The 7,329-nt window shown below is 37.2% G+C and overlaps 1 non-coding gene and 1 pseudogene across 1 annotated transcript; both read left to right on the top strand.

Moving 5' to 3' along the window:
* The first annotated feature begins 5,990 nt into the window (after positions 1 to 5,990).
* On the top strand, positions 5,991 to 6,096 carry LOC123802816 (U6 spliceosomal RNA). The gene has a single exon (XR_006782667.2). It is a non-coding gene; the product is annotated as a U6 spliceosomal RNA (small nuclear RNA).
* Positions 6,097 to 6,363: 267 nt separating this feature from the next.
* Positions 6,364 to 6,603, top strand: LOC123802740 (dolichyl-diphosphooligosaccharide--protein glycosyltransferase subunit TMEM258 pseudogene; annotated as a pseudogene).
* The last annotated feature ends 726 nt before the right edge of the window (positions 6,604 to 7,329 follow it).

Raw genomic sequence — 7,329 nt, 5'->3', positions numbered from 1 at the left:
TAGAGTAGTGCCTGGTGCTATTAGTTCTTTAGGGTTGCTGTAATACACAAACCGGGGTGGCTTAAAACAACAGAAATGTATTGTTTCAGAGTTCTAGAGAAAAGAAGTCCCAAATCAAGGTATTGGCAGGATTGACCTCCTTCTGAGAACTGTTGGGAAATCCTTCCTTGTTTCCTCCCAGCTTCTGGTAGTTTGCCAGCAATCTTTGGCATTCCTTGGTTTGCACCTGCATAACTCCAGTCTCTGCCTTCCTCATCACATGATGTTCTCCCTGTGTGTTGTTTTGTCTTTACGTGGCTGTCTTCTCATGAGGACACAGGTCGTATTGCACACAAGTATGATTTCTTCTTAACGAAGTATACCTGCAATGACCCAATTTCCTAATAAGGTCACATTCTGAGGTACACAAGCCAACCCATACCCATAGATAAAGAACAAATATTTATGGAATAATCAACAAGCATTGAATTTTGCTAGATAGTGTTCTTCACACATTTCTACTGAGTCTATAAAAGAAGTATTAGCCCAGGTAGATGAAGAGGAAAGAACATTATTAGAAAAATAACAAAATAATTTATGAGATTCAACTCATTAAGAAAGCCTATAGGAAAATGTTCAAACTCACTAGTATTAAGATATGTAAACTACTATCATGATCATAGGGGTCAGAGATTCCCTTTCGAATACGGAGGATAATAGCACATTCCTAGGTTTCCTTCTCATTTCAGCTTCACCTCCTTGGGGAAGTTTGTTCTGATCTCTCCTTATGGGTCATATCTCTCTCCTATAGTGGTTTAAGGACCACCATGTACCCTTCTTTGGTAAAAACTTGCTACAATTGTGATTTTTACATTTATGTGAGTAAATATTTGAGTATTGCTTTCACCAGTGAACCTTAAACTCCAAGATGACTGTGCTTATTTTCATTTTTTTAAAAATATCTGCAACACTTAGCACAGTACTTGATAGTAGGTGCTTAATAATGATTTGTTGATTGATTGAATGTCTATATGAGATGGGCTGAAGTTTACCTTTTCACTGGCTCTAGTAGATATCTGTTATTGTATTTGTTGTAAATTGTTATATATTTACATATGTTATTAGATTACAAATATATAAATTATTATACCTTGTTAAAATATTTATTTAATGTTGTTAAATAAAACATAAGCAAGATTATAAGGGCAACGATTATTTACTTAGGTGAAAAACTGTTTCGAAGCACTTTATCAGCACATAGTTGCATACGAATATTTAGTATGCTAATTACAAATAGTAATTATGCACCTATTGTATGAGCTCTTTCTCTTGGAAGAGCTGTAAGTAATCCCAATTTAAGTTACTATATATACTTGAAAATTGTGATGCAAATTTTTTTTTAGATTTTTTAATTTACTTGAGAGAGAGAGTATTTGCAGGGGGAGGGGCAGAGGGAAAGGGAGTAAGAGAGATTCCTTAAGCAGACTCCCCGCTGAGTGCAAGAGCCCAACACTGGGCTTGATCCCAGGACCCTGAGGTCATGACCTGAGTTGAAATCAAGAATCAATGCTTAATTGACTGAGCCACCCAGGCGTCCCTGATGCTAAATTTTATATACATATTTTGTATTAGTTTTTAGTTTAGGTCGGCTTGTCTTTTCTATATTCAGTCCCATTCGTGTTTCCTGTATTCCCTGAAATTAAAATAGGTTGTGTTTTACACACACAAACACATTCACACACATACACACTCCAGGGCCAAAGTGACACTAATTATTCCTCTTCAGTTCCAAGTAAATCATATTCTCCTTAGAATTTATAAAATCACCTTCCTAATCCATGCTGCTAAAAGTGAATTAACTTGGTCTGATACTTTAAAGAATGTCTAATTATTTAATTATCTCCATTTTATGAATAAAGCTTTAGTGAATTCTCTTCCTAGCATCATCATGTGCTTCCTTAGGGCTAAGCTTCATTTGAACATACAGCAAGTTCACACACACACACACACACACACACACACACACACACACACACACCATGATGATATAACGTTACAAAGCAATTTTAATTAAAACTACTGAGAATATGTTGTTGTTGTATTTTAAAATCATCTTCCTCTGAGAATGATATGAAATGGTGATGTGTATGCTCCAGTGGGAGACCCAGCAAATGTTAGCTTTCAGTCATTTTCCTGAGACCATGCAAGAGTTCATCTCCAGTCCCTGGTCGGGCTCTTATGGGAATAGAAATACCGCACTCTTGGCTTGACATCAGTGCCGGTTCCAAATGTTACCATGGTGATCACCTATGCAGCATCACTAACCCTTCTCACAACAGCTCAATTTGAGATTCAAGTTTCACGTTTCCATGATTATGGGAGGGTAATTATTTCATTACTCAAGGGAAGAAGATTTAAGAGGTAAATAGCTCTTCATTAAATCTTAAATGATTCTAGTCTTTTTAGGCCACAGAAATGCCAAATATTAAAGTGATGAAATTCAGAAGAGTAAAACGTGACTGGGAATTGAAAAAAAATTCAATTTTTGCATACTATAACCATAAATATTTTTTCTCTAGTGAAAACATCCCACATAAAGTACAAGTTTATTGTGTCAATAATTCATGATTTAAAATAATTTTCATGTCAACTAAATGCAGGGAGATGTTTGTGTGTATACTTGAATAGAAATACCTATAAAAAGAGAGGGATTTTCTGAACTGATCTGGTTTGAGAGGAGGTAGTGTTATATTGTATAAGGCATACTTTTTTCTATATATTTAGATAAGAATTTTATTGTAAAAGAAAGGATTCTTACTGTAAGATTATTCTGTCATAAAGTATTATTGCTGCTCTTATTTACTATTGATATTTGAAGATTATGCAGCTGAAAATAAATACTATTAAGAATTATTTTCACAGTGTACTTGATTTTATGAAATATCACAGTTCAGCTGTGAATTGAAGATATTTGGAGAGTATCTTAAATATTAAAATAAGTGGCTGTTTATGCTGCACAGCCCAACTACAGTACAAGGGATTACCGTGATGCGGCTGAACTGTCCAAACCTCAACTCTCTTGGAAGAGACCCTGAAATCCTATAAAATTTTTAGGTCAAAGATATTTGGCTGACTTATACTGGATGCTACTTAAGTTATGTCCACCACAAGACTAAAATTTCTAACCACACTATGTTCTTTCTAGGTGTTTTTTTCTTTCTTTATGTCCCTTTTTTTCCTGTGTTGCCTCTGACAAAAAGTCCATTAAAGATTTTAAAAGAGAATTAAAGATACATGGGAGGTCAATCCTATATGTGACAGAGGGTGTGCAGTGCAGTATAGCGGTTTAATTTTGACCTGCCTGAGATCCTGTAATCATATGATGCACAGACTTAGAGAGGGCAAGGGGGAATTCATTCATAACCATTTTCCCAGAGGAAAGAAAATCTAGTTTAAGCCCATTTACCCCTTTCTTGGTCCTTGGTATTTCCCGACATTGCATTAATTTACCTGTATCGGTGACAGGTTTCTCTCCCTTTCCCTTTCTTTCTTTCTTTCTTTCTTTCTTTCTTTCTTTCTTTCTTTCTTTCTTTCTTTCTTTCTTTCTTTCTTTCCTGGAAAGAAAATTAGTCAGAACTGATTGTTAGAAGGCTCACTGATTGAGTAATTAATTAATTAAAAATTATTCATTCATAAACCTCCAGAGAGGTGGAATGGGAAGGTTAAGAGGTTCAGAGTGGCTGTAGTCTTCAGTGACTCTTTGCTTATTATTCATAAGCAGTCGAGAAACTCACCGAAGGTATTCCAGCTTGCACATCTCTTGGAAAATAGAGCCTTGAAGGCACAAACAGGAGCTGTCCAATACCAACCAAAGCATGTAAGTCATGGAAAACATTCAACGGGTGTTAGGTTTTTAAAAGCTATATCCAATGTTTTAATACAAATAGGGTCCTAAAACTTGTGGACCACTGGGGAGATCACAGTCTGGTACGGAATAGAGCAACAACTTCAACAGACTGTGTGCTGATGAACCAACCATCTGTTGTTCCTTGTCCCTTCCCCACCCACACTTTCTCGTGCAGTCTTCTCACTCAACTTATGTCTACATCACACACTAAACTCCCCACCTCCAACCTGTGCTCCCCCAATTCCAGGGTCCTATTGAAGGGATGTTCAAAAGTCTAATTACTTTTTAAGTAATTTAGACATCTTCTATCCAAATGCTGTCTGTGTGTGTGTTTGTGTGTGCGAGAGGGCTTGGAGGTGGGACCTGGCTTTCATTACCAAAAAAAAAAAAAAAAAAAGAAAAGCCCATGAAGTTGTTGATTTTCAAATAAAAGCTGTGCTTTCTTTAAAAGAAATTCCCTCTGCTCTTTTGATACAGTCAGGGAAAACTACAGCCTGTTTTTAAAATAATATGTTTATCTGTACTCTAAATTTGCTATCTATAAATTTTGGGTAAAACTTAAAGTGTACACTTCAGATATCTTACAGTGTTGTCAGTTAACCCTCAATAAAGCTGAAAAAAATGTGTTGCCATTTATCTGAATTGCAATAAATCTTTGAGGGCACATTGCACAGTGTTGTGAATTAGAAACATAAATGGGTAAGGGGCTCCTGAATACATAAGCCAAGAAGCACAGTCAGTCTCAGGATTTCTTGCTTCAAGTTCTTTTCAACGTGCATAAACTAAATTGTGCTACCATGTTAAATAATCTTAATGGCTTACCGCAGCAAAATTTATTTCTCACTAAGGCAAAACCCTGTGTGAGTCTGGGTGACACTGGCACAATTATCCTTGTCGTGGCAGCTCAGCAGGGCTGTGGCTTTTCCAGGAGTGCTGTAGCAGGCAGGGGAAGGGACAGAGTGGGAAACTGAGCACAGGCTTTCGCTGGCTCAGCCAGAAAGTCCATAGTCACTTCCATTCACACACACTACACAGAGCGTTAGCCTCAGTCCCACCTAACAGCCATAGGCTGGGGCCCAGGAAGGAAGTAGGAACTGGTATTGGGAAGTCCTAGAGGAATATCTGGAAAAGAGGAGGAGAATGTATAAGGAAGGGGAGAAATCCTGAGCCCTAGAAAGGCATTTCTTTATTCTCATTAACTATCACTGGAGTTTTTACTGTGATAGGCTTCCGTCTGATGGAGCCTCTAATGAGATGAAAGAAAGAGCTCCTCGAGAAAGAGAAAACAGCCAGTGCATACTCAATGCCTCGTAGCTTGGAGAGAAAAGGGAAGAAAGATGTGACAGTAGTTGAAGGATAGGAAAACTTCACACTTCAAAATTAAAAAAACAATCTGCTGGGGCGCCTGGGTGGCATAGCGGTTAAGCGCCTGCCTTCTGCTCAGGGCGTGATCCCGGCGTTATGGGATCGAGCCCCACATCAGGCTCCTCCGCTATGAGCCTGCTTCTTCCTCTCCCACTCCCCCTGCTTGTGTTCCCTCTCTCACTGGCTGTCTCTATCTCTGTCAAATAAATAAATAAAATCTTTAAAAAAATAAATAATAAAAAATAAAAAAACAATCTGCTAAGTAATATAGTGCCTACCAAAGAAAGTAGAATGAGAGGAGGAACAGCACTATTCACTTAGTGAGTGTGGATCAATGGCCACTATCATGTCTCCTGAGCGGGAGGATTTACTAAAACAACCTCTTCGTTTCATTTTGTGCTAACAACTCTACCAACTACCTTAATTAATTGCCCAAAAACTGTTAATAACCATGTCATCATAGACCATCATGTAAATGAGCTTTAAAAAGTAAAATCTGAAGAGCAATCTTGCCATTCATTTATCTGAACTAATTATAATGTAGGAATAATTCTCACAGCAGGTGAAAACTGAGAAAAAGCATGCTTTTGCAGGAAAGCAAAACATTTTAGATTTGACATCAAAATTTTGGAAGAAACAAAGAGCTTCCTTTTTTGTAAGGCAGAGTATTTTAAGTTTGTTCTTTTTGTTACATTCATATTTTTAATGATATATTGGAAAAAAAAATCAAGAAGGCATGGTGCTTGCTTTGATAGCACGTATACAAAAAGTGGAATAGTAGGAGATTATTTGTTTGGCCCCTGTAAAGGGATGATATGCAAATTTGTGAAGCATTCCATATTTTAAAAAAGGGTATGGAAGATTGTGTTCAGTTTTCTGAACATTATAAACGTTGATGAAATAGAGTACCATAGTCTCATTTTATCTTCATGACGAAATTACTTGCAGAATCAACAAGGAAGAGAAGGTATTGTACTTGAGAATTGATGGATATTCATAAATTGATTGGTTGTTTTTAGTGACAGTATAATTTATAGCTATAAAATGTAGAATATATCCTGCTGATGTGTTATTCTAGTGGTGGGGTGGTGGATAACCTTGTGCCTGACAAAATGGAGCTAGACACCATCAGGAGATACACCAGCCTGGTGAACCCAGCTGTCTTCCACACGTAACCGTGTGTGCTGTTGGCCATTGACGTGTTCTTCACCTCCTGGTTCTTCATTTATGAGGTTACCTCCACCAACTGCACTCGGGATATCTATAAAGCGCTCCCCATCTCCTCGGTGGCCTCTCTCTTCCTGGGCTTTGGAGTCCTCTTCCTGCTGCTCTGGGTTCGCATCTACGTATGAGCTCTCAAGGGTTCCATCCAGGCGGCTTCACTGAATCTCTGCTTCCGTAAGTTAATTTGTTTATTATTGCTGGAAGTGCCCCACCCGCTGCTCACGATAAAGGCAGATATGTGACCGTCAAAAAATGCAGCATATATTATTTCTTAGGAAGGCAGCCTGGTGCAGTAAAAAGCAATGGATAGAAATTCACATCCTGATACATACTTTTTAGCAGTGGGAGTTTGGGTTTACTAGTTTTTACCTCATGGAGCCACAGGGTGTAGAATTGGTATGAAGACAAGCTATTATGGTATGTAATAACCCATCTCTGTTCTTGATATATGGTTAAGTATTTATTTTAGCTATATTTTTTTTCTCGTTTTTCACCTCTGTAAGTTTGGTTATTTACATTTTCTTGAATTTTATTACCTTTCCTTTTGAGGAACAATGCTGTTATTTACAAACTAATTTATCCTATAATGTTACAAAGTGTTCAAAAAGACTCCAAAGGCGAAAATACTTGGATACTTTCAAGAACAGTCTCAGTTAGAAGGAACCTTAAAACTCTTTCTAGAAGCAGATGGTCGTTTTAAAGTCTGCATCTAGTGAAATAAATTGTTTAAAAATTTAGTTTTACAAGTGTGAGAAAAGTTGCAGCATCGGCATAGGTGGAAAAAAAGCTATATGCCCTGACAATTAAGTTATTTATAAAAGTATATATAAAAGAAACTCATTAAAGTTATTTAG

The sequence above is a fragment of the Ursus americanus genome, chromosome 20 (genome assembly GCF_024610735.1).
Source record: "Ursus americanus isolate L20-20 chromosome 20, mUrsAme1.1.p, whole genome shotgun sequence".
Taxonomy (NCBI): domain Eukaryota; kingdom Metazoa; phylum Chordata; class Mammalia; order Carnivora; family Ursidae; genus Ursus; species Ursus americanus.
This window is presented reverse-complemented; position numbering and strand designations above follow the sequence as displayed.